Source organism: Vipera berus, assembly GCF_964194415.1.
Source record: "Vipera berus genome assembly, chromosome: 6".
Taxonomy (NCBI): Eukaryota; Metazoa; Chordata; class Lepidosauria; order Squamata; family Viperidae; genus Vipera; species Vipera berus.
In genome coordinates, this window is record NC_138208.1 from 32,643,529 (window position 1) to 32,667,043 (window position 23,515).

At 42.8% G+C, this 23,515-nt stretch overlaps 1 protein-coding gene across 1 annotated transcript in view; it reads right to left on the reverse strand.

Annotated features, from left to right (window-relative positions):
* LSMEM1 (leucine rich single-pass membrane protein 1) overlaps positions 1-641 on the reverse strand; it is a 55,804-nt gene extending 55,163 nt beyond the window's left edge. Inside the window, exon 1 of the mRNA XM_081331111.1 lies at positions 615-641. The gene's annotated coding sequence lies outside the window, so the exon portion shown is untranslated. The remainder of the gene's footprint in view (positions 1-614) is intronic.
* Positions 642-23,515: the final 22,874 nt, after the last annotated feature.

Sequence of the window (23,515 nt, forward strand, 5' to 3'; positions counted from 1 at the left end):
CACTGATTGAATTCAGAACAGATGGGTTATTGTTCCTTTGGGAAAATATCATCTGTTGGAAAGGAATAACATCCAACAGCCCTGTCATTATTGCTATTTTGGGATTGTCCCTTTGTAAGCCATTCAGGATAAGTTCAACAACTAGATCAGACAACATTTAAAAACATGTTCTGCAATTCTCTGAATCTATACCACCAGTATTGAGGTTGTTTGATATTTTGAAGGTGGGTGCTCTATTATTCCCTAGAGGCAAGAAGCAAAAATTAGGACACAGGATGCTAATTAAATCTAGCTCAAATATATTTATCTAATATATATGGTGATTGATTTTAAATATAATCAGAAATATGTAAAGCTTGCTATCCCATTATACATTTATGATTCTTGAACAATTAAAACTATAATGCCATATCCATTTTTTACTTTCAGACTGACTAGAGGTAGAAAATGGCAACTTTCTTTACCGAGTACTCAGGACTAATTCTTTAAGTTACCACTATCATCTGTCATATGAATAACTAACATGCAGAGACTATAAATAAATAAATACTTCAGTCCATGAAAGAAGGAATTCTTAACACATTTAAAGGCTTAGAGAACTGAATATTACTCACATCTAAACCATCCCCAACTAATATATTTTCTTTCACAATAAAATGCTGGAAAATATGCCTATATCAGCAATGTTATTCCTTTGTCTTCTCCAAATCCACGTGAATGTGTTAATGAGAGCCACAAGCTCAGCCCTGAAGCAGAGTGTTGTTGCCATCTATATTTAGTATTCCTTTCAGTAAAGTTGTCAGGTTTCAAATACTTGATTGGACACAGTAAATTAAAAGCCAACATGTAGACAGCACTGTTAATTTTACATTTACAAATGTGCTGATGATCTTTGCTTTATATTATCTTCTTCTTCATTATAGTCAGGTTTCTGAAAACCAGCAGAACATTATCAGGGTGGGAACTAAATGGGTTTCTAGGGGGAAACCTTTTCAGAGGGCAGGTATGCAACACAGAAGAAGGTCTCCTAAATCCCAATAGATGGCATTATTTCATCAAAGGCACTTGAAACATGCCAACTCTTCCTGAGCTTATTAAATAGTCAGGGAGATAGGGGGTCCCTCTAATAAAGAGCATCCCAAAATAATTGTTTCCCTTAAAACAGTTCTGTATTTTTTGTGTGCCTTATTTTAAAGATTTTTTGCTTATCCAGTGTCCACCACCTTCCACTCTTTCTGTTGAGAAATTAGTCTGAGTACAAATGCAATTAAGATATGTTTTATTTTTAATTTTTTTTATTTTAATTCCATTTATATCCCGCCCTTCTCCGAAGACTCAGGGCGGCTTACAGGCTTAGCAGTAGCCTTCATTCTATGTATATGCCTGCTTATTAGGGCTTTCACACACACCCCAAGCGGCATTATTACAAAGTCAGCTTAATTGCCCCCAACAATCTGGGTCCTCATTTTACCTACCTCGGAAGGATGGAAGGCTGAGTCAACCTTGAGCCTGGTGGGATGCGAACCTGCACTAATTGCAGGCAGCTAGTATTACTTAAGGAGGCATTAGCCCACTGCTCCACCAAGGCTCTTATCTATCTTTATTTATTTTAAACTGATATCATTGATACTATTAGAAAACTGTAATAAATGCTGATATTCAACTGTATATCTATTAATAACAATTAGAATTATATTTGCTTAATGTGGAAAAATGTTTATTACCGGAAGAAGAGAGGAGGTATTGGATGGTGCAATATTGGATTTAGTTTGAAGAAGCTTATATGTACCGTGGAATTACTAATGGTCCCATTCAACACATTATTTATTAAGCACTTGTTTGTAAAAATAGAAAATATAAAAGAGCCTTTTAATCATTAAGCTTTCATCAACCTCCTGTTGACATTATCAAGGTAAGGGCTAAAGGTCAAAAGAAAGTACATATATACCCAGGGCTTTTTTTCTCATAGAACGCTCAGAACGGCGTTCCGGCACCTTTTTTTACACACACGCGCACACACACACACATGCTCACACACAGCTTTTGCACAAGCTATGCTACTCCGTCCAAACTCGTGCGTCCTACTTTCCTCGCTCGTCTTCCAAAACTCCAAACTAGGACGCACGAGTTTGGAGTTGGAGAAGGCGAGCAAGAAAAGTAGGACATGTGAATTTGGAGTTTGGGAAGGTGGGCATCCGATGGCGACTGCCGGTTCGGCACTGTCAGCAAGAGTGGGAGCAGGCCGGTGAGGAGCACATGGCAAGGCTACTGCTCCCTCTGCTATCAGCCAGCCCTTAGCAGGCGCTGAGCAGAGAACAAACTTGCAGCATGACAACCCCCCATGGCCTCAACAAGGTGCTGAAGATGTCTCTGCAGAGGAAGACCAAGGTTCAGTCAGCAGCTGGTTTGTGTGTGTGTGTGTTTGTGTGTGTGTGTGTGTGTGTGTGTGCGCGCATTCTGTGTTTCACAGCCTACTTCCCTCGCTTGCCTTCTCCGAACTCCAAACTTGGAAGACGAGCGTAGGACACGCGAGTTTGGAGTTGGAGAAGGCAAGTGAGGGAAGTAGGATGCGCAAGTTTGGAGTTTGGGAAGGTGAGGAGATTTGGAATTTCTCTCAGGCTAGTTTAGCTGTTGGAATTGCTCACAAGATTGGAAGCTCTCTCTCTCTCTCTCTCTTTGTGTGTGTGTGTGTGTGTGTTTCCTTTCTGTGTTTCACAGCCTCATGAGTTTAATGAGATTTATTTCTAGATATACAGTAGATGTGCAGGACTGGCATCTTAAAAATAGCTATCCTCTCAGTGCACACATATTTGAAATGTTGGGTAGCGTTGGATAGATTAGATTTTTCCTTGTTGTTAAGGATGGCTTCAAGCGGGAATGAGGCAAGGAGCCCAATAATCTTCCCTCCTTTCTCTATTTTTGAAAGCAGAACCAGCCTTTTATGTTAAGGCCCTGCTCACTTTCCCAAACTCGCACGTTCTAGGGCTGCAGAGTGATTTCACTTTCCTGCCCCCCCCCCCCCGCCGATCTGAGCAGCAGAAGCATTTTCGAAACTTTTGGAGCTCACATCCATGGCCATGAGGTGATTTTATGATGCTCCAGCAGCCCAATCTGGGCGTCGGAGGCCTGCAAAATGCCTCTGCTGCCCAGATCTAGGGCTGCAGAGCAATTTCGCTTTCCCCCCCACACACACATGGCTGATTTGGGCAGCAGAAGCATTTTACAGGCCTCCGACGCCCGGATCGGGCTGCTGGAGCATCACCAAATCGCCCCACGGCCATTGAGGCTTCAAAAATGCTTCTGCTGCCCAGATCGGCTGTGGGGGGGGGAAGCGAAATTGCTCTGCAGCTGTAGATCTGGGCGGCAGAGAGAAAGAGAGATTGAGCCAGTAGGGAAGCAAAAGTGTGGGGAAAGGAAAGCATTGCAAAGTAAGCAAACTTACAAAAAGAAAATCTCTCTTTCTGTCTCACACGCTGTCTTCCCCCACCCCCTTTAATATCATGTCTTCCCCCACCCCCTTTAATATGTGTTCCCCCACCCCCTTTAATATCATGTCTTCCCCCACCCCCTTTAATATCATGTCTTCCGCCAGACCCTTTAATATCATGTCTTCCCCCACCCCTTTAATATCATGTCTTCCCCCACCCCCTTTAATATCATGTCTTCCCCCACCCACTTTAATATCTGTGAGGCTCCTCCAATGGACCATGACCCAGCGTTTGCCCCGGTCCCATCCCCCCTCTGCCAGAGACCCTCAGATTTGCCCCAGTAATGCCCAGCTCCGAACAAGTGCCCCTGACGCAAGTGATGTTGAGCTGGCCACGCCCACACAGTAGGCCACGCCCATGCCACAGTAGGCCACGCCCATGCCAGATTAACAAGATGAGAGTTCCGGCACCTTTTTTTTAGAAAAAAAGCACTGTATATATGTGGCCATGAGCACGTATTAGCTGTCAGATGACAGGAACAACGTTCCCAGGTATAGGCGCACATAGATGAGAATGACCACACTTTTGATTTTGCCAGGGCTGAGGTCATCGCCCATGATTCCACTAAAGGTGGCCATTCACTAAAAGAGGCTTGGCTGTCTGGTTGCCATTCAATCAACCGACAGGTGGAGTTACTGCTGCCATACCAAACATTGAGGAGACATGAACAATGGCACAGGTTAACTGAACTAGTTAACCTTTTACCATCTTCACACTGGATGAATAAAAATATGAAAGAGCTGACACACTTACCCATCAAACTACATAAGGGCACAATGGCATGGGCCCGGATTATTTACGGGAGTAACTTTTGCCGGCGTTAAGTTCCCATTGTCCTGTGCGCTCCCATAGAGAGGGCCTCCTCAGGGTGCCGTCAGTCAGGGAATGTCGACTGGTGCCCCCAGGGGGAGAGCATTCTCTGTGGGCACGCCTGCCCTCTGGAACCAGCTTCCTGTTGAGCTCCGGATGGCTCCCAACCTTCGCTCTTTTCGCTGCGACCCAAGACTTGGTTATTTGAACTTGCCGGCCTGGACTGAGGGACTAGGGTTTTAGATTTTAAATTTTAAATTTTAGAACGTGTTTTATTGTTTAGGGCTACTTGGTTTAATTTATTTTAATTTTTGTATATTATGTGTTGTATATAGTGTTTTAATTGCCCTGTACACCGCCCCGAGTCCTTCGGGAGAGGGGCAGTATATAAATCCAAATAATAAATAAATAAATAAATAAATAAATAAATAAATAAATAAACAAACAGGTGGAGTGATGAAAATACAAGCAGAGCCTGTTGTTAAGCCGAAGGAGAGACAGCGGTCTAATATGACCAGGATGAGATGCATGACGAGGACATCGACAGCTGACACGCTTATGTAGCAGACCAACGCCATGATCAACTGCGATGGCAAGAGCAATGATCCGACAACAGCGCTGAATGGCCATGTGCAACAGGTTAGATGTGCCCAGTAACTGAGGAAGGGGAGAGTATCAAGAGCACAACGAGGGCTGGCTTATATGGCGGAGCCGGAGTTGGTGCGGCCGACCGCGGGACATTGGGGAGCGGGCAGGCCGATTGCATGTTCTATGAGGACATTGACAGCTGATGTGCCTAAGTGGCAGACCAACACCATGATCAAATGTGATGGCAGGAGTAATAGTCTGGCAACGATGCTGAACAGCTGCATGCAGCAAAATAAAGACACCAAACAGCTGGGGGGAGGGAAGGTGTCAAGTTCTAAATGGAAGCTGGCTTGTACGGTGGAGCTGGAACTAGTGTGGCTGAACATGGGAGAGTGGGGGGCAGGCAGGCCAATTACATGTTCTATGACCTGACCGTTAAACGGCCACACAGGTATATATGTAGTTTCTTTCAACCTTTAGCCCTTATTTTGATGATGTCAACAGGTTGACAAAAGCTCAGTGATTAAAAGGCTCTTTTGTATCTTTTGTATCCTGGAGTTCCATAGCTTTATTGTTTTTAAAATGTTTACACCTGGGATTCAAGTATTTAAAATGATTAAAGATTTATATATATATATGTATATATCTCTATATATCTCTATATATCTCTATATATCTCTATATATCCCCTTCATGGATTACTGCCTTGTCGTGGCGAAGGGGCTTGCGTAATTCAATGAAGCTATGAGCTATGCCGTGCAGGGCCACCCAAGACGGACAGGTCATAGCAGAGAGTTCTGACAAAACGTGATCCACTGGAGAAGGAAATGGCAAACCACTCCAGTATCTTTGCCATGAAAACCCTATGGACAGTACCAAAAGGCAAAACGATATGACGCTGGAAGATGAGCCCCTCAGGTCGGAAGGTGTCCAATATGCTACTGGGGAAGAGCAGAGGGCTAGTACTAGTAGCGCCAGAAAGAATGAAGCGACTGGGCCAAAGCCGAAAGGACGCTCAGCTGTGGATATGTCTGGTGGTGAAAGGAAAGTCCGATGCTGTAAAGATTTTTTCTCCATAGGAACCTGGAATGTAAGATCCATGAATCAAGGAAAACTGGACGTGGTCAAACAAGAGATGACAAGACTGAACATTGGCATCTTAGGTATCAGCGAACTAAAATGGACAGGAATGGGTGAATTTAATTCAGATGACCATCAGGTATACTACTGTGGGCAAGAATCCTTCAGAAGAAATGGAGTAGCCTTCATAGTCAATAAAAGAGTAGGAAAAGCAATACTGGGATACAATCCTCAAAATGACAGAATGATCTCAGTTCGAATCCAAGGCAAACCATTCAATATCACAGTAGTCCAGGTCTATGCCCCAACCACCAGTGCTGAAGAGGATGAAATTGACCAGTTCTATGAAGCACTACAGCACCTTATAGAACTAACACCAAAAAATGATGTTCTTATCATCATGGGGGATTGGAATGCTAAAGTAGGAAGCCAAAAGATAACTGGAATAACAGGCAAGTTTGGCCTTGGAGTGCAAAATGAAGCAGGGCACAGGCTGATAGAATTCTGTCAAGAGAATACAATGGTCATAGCAAACACTCTTTTCCAACAACCCAAGAGACGGCTCTACACATGGACATCACCAGATGGTCAACACAGAAATCAGATTGACTATATGCTCTGCAGCCAAAGATGGAGAAGCTCTATACAGTCAGTAAAAACAAGACCAGGAGCTGACTGTGGCTCAGACCATGAGCTTCTCCTTGCAAAGTTTAGGCTTAAACTGAAGAAAGTAGGGAAAAGCACTAGGCCACTCAGGTATGAATTAAATCATATCCCTGTTGAATATACAGTAGAGGTGACAAATAGATTTAAGGAATTAGATCTGATAGACAGAGTGCCTGAAGAACTATGGACAGAGGTTCGCGACATTGTACAACAGGTAGCAACCAAAACCATCCCAAAGAAAAAGAAATGCAAGAAAGCAAAATGGCTGTCTGAGGAAGCTTTGCAAATAGCTGAGGAAAGGAGGGAAGCGAAAGGCAAGGGAGAAAAAGAAAGATACACCCAATTGAATGCAGAATTCCAGAGAATAGCTAGAAGAGATAAGAATGCCTTCTTAAATGAACAGTGCAAAGAAATAGAAGAAAATAATAGAATAGGGAGGACCAGAGATCTTTTCAAGAAAATTGGAGAAATGAAGGGAACGTTTAATGCAAAAATGGGCATGATAAAGGACCAAAATGGCAGGGACCTAACAGAGGCAGAAGAGATTAAGAAGAGGTGGCAAAATTACACAGAAGAACTATACAAGAATGAGCTTAACGTCCCTGATAATCACAATGAGGTGGTCACTGACCTCGAGCCAGACATCCTAGAATGTGAAGTGAAGTGGGCCTTAGAAAACTTGAGCAACAACAAAGCTAGTGGAAGTGACAGTATTCCAGCTGAGCTATTCAAAATCTTAAAAGACAATGCAGTAAAAGTGCTACACTCAATTTGCCAGCAAATTTGGAAAACTCAACAATGGCCACAGGATTGGAAAAGATCAGTTTACATTCCAATTCCAAAGAAAGGCAGTGCCAAAGAATGTTCAAACTATCGCACCATTGCACTCATTTCTCATGCTAGTAAAGTCATGCTTAAAATCCTACAAGCTAGACTTCAGCAGTATGTGGATCGAGAACTACCAGAAGTGCAGGCATGATTTCGAAGAGGCAGAGGAACTAGAGATCAAATTGCCAACATACGCTGGATCATGGACAAAGCTAGGGAGTTCCAGAAAAACATCTACTTCTGCTTCATTGACTATGCTAAAGCCTTTGATTGTGTGGATCATAACAAACTGTGGCAAGTTCTTAAAGAGATGGGAGTACCAGACCATCTTATTTGTCTCTTGAGAAACCTATATGCGGGTCAAGAAGCAACAGTGAGAACGGGACACGGAACCACTGATTGGTTCAAAATTGGGAAAGGAGTCCGGCAAGGCTGTATACTGTCGCCCTGCCTATTTAACTTATATGCAGAGCACATCATGAGAAAGGCAGGGCTAGATGAATCAAAAGTTGGAATTAAGATTGCCGGAAGAAATATCAACAACCTAAGATACGCAGATGATACCACTCTAATGGCAGAAAGTGAAGAAGAACTAAAGAGCCTCTTGTTGCAGGTGAAGAAGGAGAGTGCAAAACTTGGGTTGAAACTTAACATTAAGAAAACCAAGATCATGGCATCTGGCCCTCTCAATTCCTGGCAAATAGATGGGGAAGAAATGGAGGTAGTGACAGATTTTATTTTCCTGGGCTCCAAGATCACTGCAGATGGGGACTGTAGCCAAGAAATTAAAAGACGCTTGCTCCTGGGGAGGAAAGCCATGGCAAATCTAGACAGCACACTAAAAAGCAGAGACATCACCCTGTCAACAAAAGTGCGTATAGTCAAGGCTATGGTCTTCCCAGTTGCAACGTATGGCAGTGAAAGTTGGACCATGAGAAAGGCTGAGCGCCAAAGAATTGAGGCCTTTGAACTGTGGTGCTGGAGAAGACTCCTGCGAGTCCCTTGGACCGCAAGGCGATCAAACCGGTCAGTCCTAGAGGAGATCAATCCTGACTGCTCTTTAGAAGGCCAGATCCTGAAGCTAAAACTCAAGTACTTTGGCCACCTAATGAGAAGGAAGGACTCACTGGAGAAGAGCCTAATGCTGGGAAAGATCGAGGGCAATAGAAGAAGGGGACGACAGAGAATGAGGTGGCTGGATGGAGTCACTGAAGCAGTAGGCGTGAGCTTAAATGGACTCCAGAAGATGGTAGAGGACAGGAAGGCCTGGAGGAATGTTGTCCATAGGGTCGCGATGAGTCGGACACGACTTCGCAGCTAACAACAACATCTCTATATATCTATATCTATATCTATATCTATCTATCTATCTATCTATCTATCTATCTATCTATCTATCTATCTATCTGTTTTCTGATGTTTTCGTGGGTGTTTGTATGTGGATCTTTGGTCATTCGGGTTTTTTCCCCGTGTAGAATTGAAGGTGTAGGGGCAACGTTTCGACGGAATCCCATCCGTCATCCTCAGGCTGGTGGCTTCAGCTTCCTTCTTCTGGGAGAAGCATGTGGTAGTGGCTGTTTGTTCCTCTTTTTTAAACTGCCAGAGGGGGTGTGTGCTGTGGGTGGAGGTGTGCTCTGATTGGGTGGGGCAGTTTAAAAAAGAGGCAGTTTAAAAAAGAGGAACAAACAGCCACTACCACATGCTTCTCCCAGAAGAAGGAAGCTGAAGCCACCAGCCTGAGGATGACGGATGGGATTCCGTCGAAACGTTGCCCCTACACCTTCAATTCTACGCGGGAAAAAACCCGAATGACCAAAGATCCACATACAAACACCCGCGAAAACCTCAGAAAACAAATATCTTACCTCTACGGGGAGGAAATCCACCAGCTAACTAGGACCTACGAAAAACTCGAAGTACGAAGAGCTTCCATTCTGTGTGACCTCACATTCCTACGCAACTGCCGAGATCAAAATTTAATCCCCACATCCTTCCAATTGAAATTCCACTCCAACTCTGCAGCCATCAAACGCATCCTGATAAGAACTGAACTGGCCCTAATCAGAAATGAACTCCACACAAAAAGATTCCTCTTGGACCGAATCAACAGAGACCTCCTCACACTTCACCTCAAACTCAGCAACAAGATCCACCCCACACTTTGGGACAAATTCAAACAAATCGCTGTCTGGAGAGCTGAAACAGAGACTGCCTACAAAACAGACACACACACCAATAAACTCCGAAGACTAAAGGAACACCAGAAACAAACCCCTCCTCTCTCACAGCAACACATGAAACAAACTGTGCACAACATCTCAGATAGGATTCTCACCAAAGCCGAAACCAACGTCCTGTCTAAAGGATTTAATTTTGCAGTTGCTCCCAAACACATTCCCACGGAAACCATTATATGCGGAGTCGAATCCAGCCTGACCAAAATTAACCCTCACGACGCCAACAAAATCAGACTCGAAGTTACCAACATCCTCTGCACCAGCAAACCACCCAAAAGCAACTTACCCAAAGAGGAGCAGACAGCACTACTTAACCTAAAAAAAGACACCAGCATAATCATTCTGCCAGCAGACAAAGGCAACGCCACGGTGGTAATGAACTCATCTGACTACCATACCAAATTATCCAACCTACTCCGAGACTCCACATACAAACTCCTCAAGACAGATCCCACCACCTACCTGGAAAAAACCACAAAATCCAAAATAAAAGCCACCCCCATCAGTGAAGAGATCCAACAAACAATCATTCCCAGAGAAAAATCATCCAGATGTCCTAAGCTCTATGGTCTGCCCAAGATACACAAAGAAGGAACCCCACTCAGACCCATAGTCAGCTCCATAGGCTCACCTCTACAAAATCTAGCCAAATTTCTTGCCAAACAACTACAGCCTTACGCAAATTCCATCACCTCACACGTACAAAACTCATTCCAATTCATAGAGATCATAAGTAAACTAAACTTACAGCCCTGTGACCTACTTGTGAGCTTCGATGTCGTATCCCTCTTCACCCAAGTGCCAATCAAAGAAGCCTTGACAGCTATCCTAAATAAATACAACCCCCCAAACACATCCTAGATCTGACCAACCAGTGCCTATCTAACACATACCTGGAGCTTATGGAGCGAAGGAACTGGATGAGGCTGTCGGTAGGCCCAGAGGAAGGAAGAGAGGCTTTTGGAGGAGTTGGTGGCGGCGGCAGCAGTGTGCTCCAGGGGCGAAAAGAAGCAAGGCCTCTTAAAGGAAAAGGTGGAAGAGTCAGGATCAGAAAAAGGAAAGAAGGCGAGGTTGTCAGAATACAAGCGAATTTGAGGGCTAGTCCACATGGAGCCCCGTTTCCATCTGTCCTGTTTGCCATCGTTCACTCCCTAGAGACTAAAATGGACAATGTGAAATTTGAGCGGGCCCCGAACAAGGAGTATATATCGGAGGTGGTGACCCTTTGAGAGCTGTATGCAACGAAATTTCATTTTGATGTATGCCGATTGGTGTACATTCAAAGTGACAATAAAGTTATCATAATAATAGAGATGACACTGATGTGGTAATGAATAAAAAAAAGACTGTCTACAATGGACAAAGATACAAACAAATGGAAGGAGCACCCATGGGATCACCCCTTTCACCTGTCATCGCAAACCTCTACATGGAACACTTTGAAACCCTCGCTCTAGAAAAATCCAACCACAAACCCAAACTCTGGCTCAGATACGTAGATGACACCTTCGTAATCTGGCCACACGGCAAAGAAAAACTGGATGACTTCCTCACACACCTCAATAGCCTACACCCCAAAATACAATTCACCATGGAAACAGAAGCTAACAATCAACTTCCCTTCCTTGATGTCTTAGTCTACAAGAAATCCAACGGCTCCCTAGGACACACTATCTACCATAAAAAATCACACACAAACCACTATCTGAACGCACTCTCACACCACCACCCAGCACAGATCAACTCCGTAGCCAAGACACTCATCTCCAGAACAAAACACCTAGCTGACGAACAACACCTAAAAACCGAACTACACACTCTCACTAATGTACTAACAGCCAATGGATTCCAAAGAAACACGATTACCAACTTAATCCGAAGAGAGACACCCACAAAAACCCAAGACAGAGAACAAGAAAATGGCAAAGCCCTCCTCCCATACTTAAAAGGGACCACAGACAGAATCAGCAAGATCCTCCAAAAACACAACATCAAAACAGCATTCTACACAGACAGAAAAATATCCACCATCCTAAGAAACCCCAAAGACATAATTGGGTTAGAAAACCAAGGAGTATACGAAATCCCATGCACCACCTGCCCCACCACATACATCGGACAGACCAACAGAAGAATAAGGGAACTCATTGAAGAGCACAAAAACTCACTCAGAAAGGGAGAACAAACTTCATCCCTGGTCCAACACTTTGAAGCCACGGGACATGAAATTGATTTTAAAAAAAAAACCAAAACTATCACCAAAATTGAACATTTTAACAACAGAATAATCAGAGAAGCCATTGAGATAGAAAAACGCCCCCACAGCATGAACAAACGAGATGATACCTCTCGCCTACCAGCCATTTGGAAACCCGCCTTGATTGACAGACGAGTCCCAACCACCAAGAATGATACCAGACCCAAACTCATGATAACATCACATGACATCACCACCACACAACCATTCAAAAAGCAAATCCGAACCCACAACGATAATGACGCACAACCACAAAACAGAAACCTAACTACAGCTGCAACATCAGCCACTTTAAACCCCTCCAAACCACACAATAAGCAAACTGACACCCACTATAAAAACATGGCACCACCACAAACACGAAGCCGAACAAAAGCAGCACAACTCACCAGCTCAGGTCTAAGGCTGGCAGCTGAGACCAGCCCATCCACTCAAAACACACCCCCACCCAATCAGAACACACATAATCCCCCACCCAATCAGAGCACACCTCCACCCACAGCACACACCCCCTCTGGCAGTTTAAAAAAGAGGAACAAACAGCCACTACCACATGCTTCTCCCAGAAGAAGGAAGCTGAAGCCACCAGCCTGAGGATGACGGATGGGATTCCGTCGAAACGTTGCCCCTACACCTTCAATTCTACGCGGGGAAAAACCCGAATGACCAAAGATCCATATATATATATGGCACCGATGATTGACAGCAAAGGATTTGGAACCATATATATATATATATATATATATATATATATATATATATATATATATATATATATATATATATATATATATATATATATATATATATATATATATATATATATATATATATATATATATATATATATATATATATATATATATATGTATATATGTATATATGTATATATGTATGTATGTATGTATGTATGTATGTATGTATGTATGTATGTATGTATGTATGTATGTATGTATAGATACATATATACATATACATATACATATACATATACATATACATATACATATACATATACATATACATATACATATACATATACATATACATATACATATACATATACATATATATATATATATATATATATATATATATATATATATATATATATATATATATATATATATATATATATATATGGTTCCAAATCCTCGGTGCCAGCAAAGGATTTGGAACCAACATGGACAGGGAGGATGACAACAAGAAACAACATCCAGCTGAAATGGCAGCATCACACATGGAGATGTCAGAAGAATGGCGAGATGACGGTGAGTGGCAGAATCCTTTCCCCACACAGGCAGGGCAAGAGGAAAGGAGCAGCGTGTTGAAATTCAAACAGCTGTGATGGAAGCAGCAATTGAGCAGTTGATTGCAGGAGTGTGTGAGCCGAATAGACCAGTAACACGCTCATTAGCCAAACAATTGGTGTTACAGAGACTATATAAACATGATTCTCAATCCTGGCTAGAACTCTGATGATGTCAGCAGTTGCTGATGAAAGCTAAGTTTTAAAATAAATTTATATATATAAGGGACGTGGTGGTTCAGTGGGTTAGGACGCTGAGCTTGTCGATCATAAGGTCGGCAGTTTGGTAGGTCGAATCCCGAGTGCTGCGTAGCAGAGTGAGCACCTGTTACTCATCCCAGCTTCTGCCAACCTAGCAGTTCGAAAGCACGTAAAAATGCAAGTAGAAAAATAGGGACCAGTACGGTGGGAAGGTAACAGCGTTCTGTGCGCCTTTGGCGTCTAGTCATGCCGGCCACATGACCACGGAGATGTCTTCAAACAAGCACTGGCTCGTTGGCTTTGAAACGGAGATGAGCACCGGCCCCTAGAGTCGGAAACGACTAGCATGCATGTGCGGGGGAACCTTTACCTTTATATATATATTTCGAATCTCAGAAGGGTATGGCTGACTGATGAGAACAAATAAGTTTGAAATGATCATATCGGTCTCCCTTTATTCTTTGTTAGCAAGCCAAAAAAATTTTACACAAATATGAGCTGCCACAGCTGTAGCTACTGCCTGTAGATGGCCTTGGGCTAGGCTGAAACAGGAAATAAGATTTGTCCCGTGTCTGGGACCAAGCAAGTGTATTCTGAATGCTTAACAAATGTTTAACACATAATACACACATACACACACACACACACACACACACACCACTTAGCAACCTTGTACTCGGGGGCGCTTTCTTTGTCATGCTGTTCCAGTGGGGGAGGTTCTGCTCGGCAGAGTGGACACACTGGTTGCTTGGGGACCAACAGAGACTGATGGAAGACCGGATGTATACGCAGGGAACGTGGCAGAGTTAAGCGATAGGTGACTGGATTGATGACAGCCTCAATTGGGAACGGTCCTAAATATCGGTGGTCTAATTTCTTGGCTGGCCAGGTTCACAGTAGGTTCCTGGTGGACAGCCAGACCCAATCTCCCACCGATAGTGGAGGCATATCCCGCCTCGGCATATCTTTTTTAATCGGCCTTGGCCTTCTCTAACTGTTGGCGCACCAATCGGTGGATCACCTATAACTCTGCCATGTAGCCGTTTGCTCCTGACTCCGGTGAGTCTAACGAGGAAAGGGAAAAAAACTGTGGGTGATATCCCACATTGGCCAAGAATGGTGTCATCTGTGTGGAGGTGTGCTGCGAGTTGTTGAATGCAAACTCAGGTAGGGCCAGATAGTCCACCCAATTGTTTTGCTGCTGATGGACATAGCAGCGCAGATATTGCTCCAGAATTCTGATGACCTTCTCGGTCCCTCCGTCAGTTTGAGGATGATGCACGGATGAGAGGCAGATCTTGACGTCCAACACCTGCATCAACCCGTGCCAGAAACGGGCTGTAAACTGAGCCCCTCTATTGGACATGACCCTATCAGGGAGGATGTGCAGCCAAAACACCTGCTGGATGAACATACAACAACTGGTGTGGGCTGACAGTAAACCACAACATGGGATGTAATGTGCCATCTTGGTCAGCATGTCCACCACCACGAACACCATTGTGAAACCAGAAGACGGGGGTAAATCCATCAGAAAGTCCATGGACACAGCCCCCCAGGGTCTTTTCGGGGTCGGCAAGGGCTGCAGTAATCCAGGCGGGGCCCTTGTTGCCCTACTTGGCCTGCCTACATGGGATACAGGATGTGACATAGGCCTGGACGTTGTGTCGGACTCGGGGCCACCAGAAGGTATGGGAGATCAAGTTCAGGGTCTGGACGGACCATAAGAATTTGGAAAGCCTGCACACCACTCAGAAATTGAACCAAGGCCACATTTGGTGGTCTCTTTGCGAGGTTCAATTTCTGAGTCAAGTACATACCCAGCGGTCGCAATCAAAGAGCGGATGCTCTGTCCAGGAAGCTCAAATATTCCTGAGTGGAAGACAAGCTTCTGCCCAGGACAGTGCTCCCCATTGAGTCTTTTGCTGTGGTGCGGGAGCCAATAGATATACGGGCTCAGGTTCAGGAGGCACAGCAACAGGATGTGTGGGTGGCTCAGCAGAAGGAGGAGATGGGGCCAGATTCTCCATGGATGGTCACAGGGAGGATCAGACGTGTCAGGGAATAAATCAAAAACTCCCTATCAGAGGGCGATGAACCGTGGTTCATTTGATGTATGATGAACATCAGGTAAAAAATAAAGAAACCCCAAAACATATATTCTACTGTAAAAGAACTTTAATCAGAAAATGAAAGAAAGACTCTTAACTGACTACATGCTCTCTCACACAAGACAGCACAAAGAAAAGGAGAGAAGTAAACTTTGTGTCTGGACATGCGCACATCATAGTAGATCCAGACATGAAACCAAAACGTGGCTGGACATGTGACAATCACCTTGGTTACAATGATAAGAGTACAATACAGCTGGCAGAAAAACAGAGTGAGACGTGCTGAGCTGACAAAAAAAAACAACGCAGTGACATCCCCTTCTTTTGTCAGTAAAGCAGAACTCAGATAAGACACATTTTCTTACACAGATATTCGTGCTGGGCTGAAGGAAGTGGCTTGTTCAGCATATCAGCAATCTGATCATGTGTAGGCACATACTGCAATTTTACAAAACCTTGTTTGACTACTTGTCTTAAATTTTGATAATGGATGTCAATGTGTCTAGACCAAGAACCTGTACATCACGTTTCAGATATGCAAACCACAGATTCGTTGTCTTCCATCACAGTGATCGGTCGAATCGGCTGTGTCCAGATATCTGTGACTAAAGCATCAAACCACGTTAAAGAATTACATGCATCTGAAACACAAGCATATTCAGCTTCAGTAGATGAACAAGAAACAAAATTCTGTTTACGCACATGCCAGTAACCTGAAGTACTTTTACATGATTTCTTATCGCTCGCCCAATCAGAATCTGCATAACAACATAACTCTGCATAGTCAGTATGTGTCGGTTCTAATAATAACTTCATCATTTTTAGTGTGTTTCAGGTATCTCAATAATTTTTAACACATGTCCAATGAAACTGTTTTGCCTTGCCTACGTGTCGTGATAGGAGATTAACACTAAGTGCAATGTCGGGTCTAGTCCAACTACTAATATACAGCAGCGTCCCAATGACTGAGCGATAAAGTGTTTGATCTTCGAAATCAGGACTTGGTTCATGTGCCAAGTTGTGAAAATCGGTTTGCATGGGTATACTCACTCTCCTAGCATCCTTCATGTTGCAGTGATGCAATAGTTGTTCAATTTTATCTTCTTGTGTGAGACTAAACCCCTTCTGAGTTTTGACAACTTGAATACCCAAATAAGTGTTAATATATCCTAAAGACATCAATGTGAAATACTTTTGTAAAGCTTTAGCAAAATTCTCACTCATCTGCTGATTTGGACCAATATAAACAATATCATCAACATAAACAAGAACTATCTCATGCCTATTATCAGATCTTTTAGTAAACACGCTGGAGCTCTTGATGCAGGTGGGCCTCTCAAATGTGGCACGGCTTGCATAAGTGCCTCTTCTTCGGTTAAAATTCTGCATACAAGATCCACTGTGCGTTGAGCAATGGGCACTTGATTAATCTTGGTAATAGCATCTTTCCATTCATAGTTCAATGAGTTAATAATAATGCTGATCATTTGAAAGTCATCAATAGGATAGCCTTTTTCAGCCAGTTCTTTTCTTATTCCTTTCATTTTAGTTAAGTGTTCTCCAATATGTTCACCAGGTTTTAATCTAGAGCCATGGAACTCGGACAAAAGCAAACATGTAGACTCGATTGACGTAGGCTGATAACGTGCTTCTAATTGAGTCCAAATTTGTTGAGCAGTTACATCTTGTGAAAATGTAAGCTGCAATTCAGTGTCCATTGACATCAGTAATGTTGTGCATGCTTTATTATTCAAGTCCCATATATCAGGAGTCCATGGCTGGTTAGGAGGATTAAATACCATGCAATGGGTACCTTCTCTGTGGAGCAAAAGTCCAACTTCACTGACCCATGCCCTGTAATTTTGTCCTGACCACTTCGATTTTGAGTCGCCAACCAGTGGTATAATAGAAGATGCCTGCTGAGGAACATGCATTCGAGGTACTGGCTGTGCAGGTTGTGCAATCTGGACTTGACCTGCAGGAGGCACTGGTGGCGCATGTGCCAAGAATTGCGGAAGATGCATTGGAACTGCCACTGGTACCGGTGCTGGCTGTGGCTGTACTTGAGCCGCAATTCCACCCTGGCCAGCAGGAGGCGCTGGCGCTTGAGCTGCTACATTAAGTTGGCCTGCAGTTGGCACTGGCCTTTGTATTCGAGAACCCAGTGGAGGCTGCACTTGGGCTGAAGGCTGCTGTGCTCCATCTGGGACAGGAACCTGGATAGTAGCAGTATTAATAGGAGTTCTAGCACCATCAGGGACTGGAGCTCCTGATGAATGGATCGGTGTTGCAGCTTGAAGCAATGACTGATGAAGAGACATCTGTGAAAATGAGTACTGCATTCTTTGAATTTTCTCATGTAATAGTAACTCATATAGTAATTTATCTTCACCAGCAGATGGTGTTATAACATTAGATTCAGGCATCACTGTAGCCTTGTGTGTCATTAGATCCTGCTCTACATCATGTGACTGTGACGCAGGTGCTTTCTGTTCCCCTTCGTCTAACATAACACCCACTGGTGGGAGTGGCTTTGACTTGGAAGAAGAAGGCAATATGGCCGAATCTGGGATTTGAATAACAGCAAAGTCCCTCTCATGCTGCTTAATCATTGAGGCATATGATTTTGCCTGTTGCAGCCCTTTTTCAAAAAACTCTGATCAAAATAACTTTGCACAGCCTTCTCATGCGGAGTTTGTTCAGGGCTAGGAGGAGAATAATAAATTACATCCTTCCCTAGTGAAACTTTAGGTCTGGCACCGAGCCACCCATATTCAGCATGAGCCCCTTGAGTGTAAACTCTTTCTGGGGCAACTGCCTGAGAGCTTGAAACATCAGAAAATGGTGTAACTGACCTGAAAACATCTGCTGCAGCTTCTTCTCCAAGACGCGTGGCAGAAGCAAGTGGAGTCTGTAAACTTGAAGGAAGATGCCTCAGTGAAGTGACCTTCTCCTCTTCGTCAGACTGATAACGAGCTGCCTTTTTCCTCCTGCTCTTTTTATTTGGCATATTTCAGCAATTAATCACAGCGTTCCTCAGTCGCTGAACTAGCTAACTGACTAATAACCTATACACTTATCAGCATCCTTTGAAAGTAAAAAATGAACCATCCTCTGCTACCATGTCAGGGAGAAAATCAAAAACTCCCTATCAGAGGGCGATGAACCATGGTTCATTTGATGCATGATGAACATCAGGTAAAAAATAAAGAAACCCCGAAACATATATTCTACTGTAAAAAAACTTTAATCAGAAAATGAAAGAAAGACTCTTAACTGACTACATGCTCTCTCTCACAAGACAGCACAAAGAAAAGGAGAGAAGTAAACTTTGTGTCTGGACATGCGAACATCATAGTAGATCCAGACATGAAACCAAAATGTGGCTGGACATGTGACAATCACCTTGGTTACAATGATAAGAGTACAATACAGCTGGCAAAAAAACAGAGTGAGATGTGCTGAGCTGACAAAACAGAAAAAACGCAGTGACAAGACGTGCCTCCAATATCAGATGAGGTGGAGGTCCACAGGCAGCATTGGAAAGACGTTGCTCAGTGTTGTGGGATGCCCGACCTAACACACCTTTTAGATCAGGGTCAGGGCATTTCCTGACAGAGGAGTAAGGGGCTTTCTCTGGGCAGACTCGGTCACTGACGCCTGTCATTGCTTCTTTGGGCAGAAGGCAGCCAAATGACCAGGGTCCCCACAGTAAAAACACAACCCCCCAAACGTCACCTGTTCATTTCTGCCACTGATAGACGAGGCCTGGCAGCACCTAGCTCCATTGGCTCCTCCTTCTGAACCGGGGTCTCACGCACAACAGGGGCTGCAGGAGTCTCTGGGGTGGCACAGTGACTCGTTTGCTGCTGCAGCCGAGCATCAATCCGCAGACAGAGATGGATCAGCCCATTGAGGTCTGGGGGAATATCAACACAGGACAGCTCATCCAACATCTCCTCCGACAAGCCATCCTGGAAAGTGTCCACGAGCGCAGCCTCATTCCAGGCTGAATCCTGGCTAAGCAGCCGAAAATCGCTGATATTGCCCTGTAGTGGGCATCGACTTTGCCTCAGCTTTAAGGCATCAGGTAGCAGTCTGTGTCTTTTTGGGGTCCTCATACATCAGATGCATATGATTACAAAACCCCACAAAGTTGTCCAACAATGGACTAGGTTGGGCTAGCAGGGGTGTGCCCCGAGGTGCATCACCAGAGAAAAGGCTTAACACAAACCCCACCTTATCCCAGTCAGTGAGGAAATCAGCTGCTCTCACACTGATATACAAATGGCATTGTCCCAGAAAAGCAGGAAACATATCTGGATTACCATCAAATTTGTCCGGCATCACAACGTGGCATTTTCTCCTGGGTGGTGGTGGTGGTGGTGGTGCAGCAGCAGCAGCAGCAGGGTCCTGTGCCTATAATCGAGCCACCTGAGCTGCCAACAAAGTGAGCTGCTGGGAGAGCTGGGCATTCCCAGCATGTAGCTGCTCCATAATAGTAAGGGGTGGGAGGCTGAAGGCAAACTGTTCTGTTCCAGCCTACGACCGGCCCTGTTTGTGTGTCAGAGACAACCCCTTTTTCCTTTTTACAGTCAATAGACTGGAAAAAAATAACCCAAATTTATTTACAGGTCAAACAAAAAAGCAATAGAATATTTCCTTCAATAACTGAATCAAAATATCAAACGAGTCAACAAACAAGAGTTAAAACAGAAGTATCAAGAACAGACCAGTATTCTCTTAAATGTCTCTAAACGGTTGCCTTCAGCAACCAGCCCTGCCCACACCTTCCCCTTTTATTATCAGAAGAAGGCTTCTCACTGAGTTGCCTCATCGATTTTCTCTGCTCTGCTCTGCTGGATTGCCTTCTGCTTCTAGCGTCTCTGAACAGATTCAACTGTGACTCCCCTAAGTCCAACATCTCGTACTCACACAGCTGAGCCTCATGAGGAACATGACTGGAGGGGCCAGGCTGAGAGTCCTGCAGTGCATCAGAGCCTCCCTCTGACACCAAAGGCTCTCCAAACCCCTCCTCCTCCTCCTCAGATTCATCAGACTCAGCTGCTGGGAGCACAGGCTGACACTGAATCACAACAAATTTTTGACCTTTCCAGCCAGCTTCTGACAAGCAAAGTTAATGGGAAGCCAGCAGGGAAGGTTGCAAGTTGCAGTCATATGATGTCTCACTCAACAACCCCAGTGATTCACTTAATGACCATGGAGAAAGATAATACAATCAGGTGTGGTCATGTGATATCAAATTTAATGACCACACCACTTAACAATGAATTTTCCAGGCCCTATTGTGGTCATACATTGCAGACTACCTGTAAACTAGGTTACCAGCATGAATCAATTTGTTAATAGTAAACATTTTAATCAACACTTATTTCAAAATAGTAGAAATATTGTAATCTAAATAAATATTTACCATAAAATCACATACTATTATGTTTATAGTTTGTATGTACAATATGTATAAAGCAAAGCAAAAAACCCCATATTTCTCCATGGTTAAGGGTTTATAATTATGGGATGCTTTTATGGAACCCTGAAGGTTTTAAAAAAATCCAAGTTAGGAACCAAGTCAAAGCCAAATTAATTTCAATGGAACACAATGCTTTTGCGTTATGTGTTCTTCTAGTACTTTGAAAACAACATTATCATGAGGAAACAAAATGCCAGTTTTCAAAAAACCTTTTCAGGAAAGATGTTGTAAACAATAATGTGAGGAATAAAAATTCAAAATTGTTTTGTTGGAAAACAAAACAAGTTTTATTAAAGCTTTTGCAAATGCTGGTGGAACTCTTGGTAATGGCAAATCCCAGAGTCCACACGTGAATCAATTTTTGCATAGGTTTTTATACCCTGTCCCATGCTTCATGCAACATCCTTCCAACTGAAACCCAGTTGATAGGTTTCAATTGGTCACATGCTTTCCGACCGCCTAGCAACCATTACAATTACCAGACCCTCCAATTATTAGATCAAATGCCCATTTTGTTCCTGTCTTATCTTCACTCCCTTTTCTGCGACATGATTTGTAGCATCCTGCTAACTTGGAGTATAGCTTAATATTGCCACCCATGCTGAATAATTGTAATTATAAAACATTTATGTCTTCCCTTGTTTATCTATAAGAGTGTCTGCTTTTCATCTAGAAGCTATATATGTAACAGAGTTCATGCTTCGGTTAAACATGGTTGCACTTTGGTTCATAGGTATACTTTAAAGTACTAACTCTAAGCAATTTTTATAAAGAATAAGCCTTATATAAATTGAATAATATGTTATTCATAAGCTATATAATGTTCTACAATAGTGTGCACTATTCTAAAAGTATCCTTTGGGTCAGTATATATAATTCCTCTCTATTCCTTCAGCTTATTATATATCCTTTCCTAAAAGTATCTTAGCATAAGTGCTTCTATATGCCTATTCCTTTAACAGAAATGTCAACTGTTGCTTCCTATCTGTGCCAGAATAGGTTATCTCATTGTTGATCCATTCTTTGGAAAGTTTCATACCCATTTTTGTCTCAACTCCAAGAGTTCTAACTTTTCTACAAGACGTACAGCCAAGTTTCATGTTACAAACACAAAGCCATTCATTCTTCAAGCAAAAATCTTTTTTTTTGCTCATAGGTCCAGTAATCTGGCCAGTCATTTGTGCTTTGGCTTTGCGTCTCAAGATCAGATTAGAAATATTAACAGGCATTGTTATTTCTGTGTATTCTGTCATTGTGTCTGTTAATATTCTGGCCTTTTTATTAGCAAGACAGGTGGTTGAGAAGTAATTAGTGATTTTTTTTCATCTTTAAATTTGGGGCCACACTTTTACACTAAAAATAAAAAAGTAAAAAAATCAATCAGTCCTGCAATTATGGTTTTTTACAGTTTCCTAGTCTTTTTAGTAGTATAAATTTAAATTGAAGTAATGCATGGAAGCTGAAATTCATTTTTTTACATATAACTTAAGTTATATTTCCAGTGCCTCTGCCAAGGGTTCCATTGTTTCTTTGAAAATATAATTTTAAAGGGCTTGCCATTGTGACAGAAGATTGCTACCACTGCTCCAGGGTTTGGCTAACATAAATATGCATAGCATAGTTAGATTTATTATTGCTGATAATCATATCTTACAAAACATGAATGTACTTTTAAACGTTTAAAACTGCTTAGTTTGGGGAAATACCTATTACCTTTTCCATTTGAAATAACCAGTGTTTCGGCAGAGATGTATCTGATTTACTATCAAGTCTTCCTGCTAGAATAAGAACACTGAATTTATTGCAGATGGTTTGTAATTTCACCCTTGGGACATTCTTACTAATGTTGCATCTTTAAGATTTGAGCCAAGTTTATTTCATAATTGCCTTTAGTTTTTTTCATCTGTTTTTGGCTTAGATGAAGTATTGCATCTTTCAGGCATTCATGAAATAAACTAGAATTTGTTGTGAGCATCTCCTTAAATACAAAATACCACATTATTGATGGCTTGTACATGCTATTTTAAAGATATGATCACATTGGTTCAAGTGAATGAGATGCTCCTATAACCCAAAATGCATGCTATTAATTCATCCGTGCCAAAATAGTTGGTTATTTTCATCAGACTTACTTCATGATGTTTTATCAAATTAATCATGAAGACAGCATAGTAGGCTGCCATAGGGGTGAAAAATTGTGGGATAGCTCCCCCATGTTTATATACTGCAGGTGGGTATAGTAAAGATGGATTTTTTTTGTCTACTTGGAAAATGATGTGTTGCACTTTAATAGAGGAGACAACTTTTGCATATATAGTATTGACACTGCCGTTTTTTAAAATTTTGTCAGCAGCTCGTTTCTGTCTATACATTTTTCCTCCGCTCTCTGCACCTGTGTTATTATCTTATCATGTAACCATAGTGAATCTCATATGTCCAGCTATGTTAT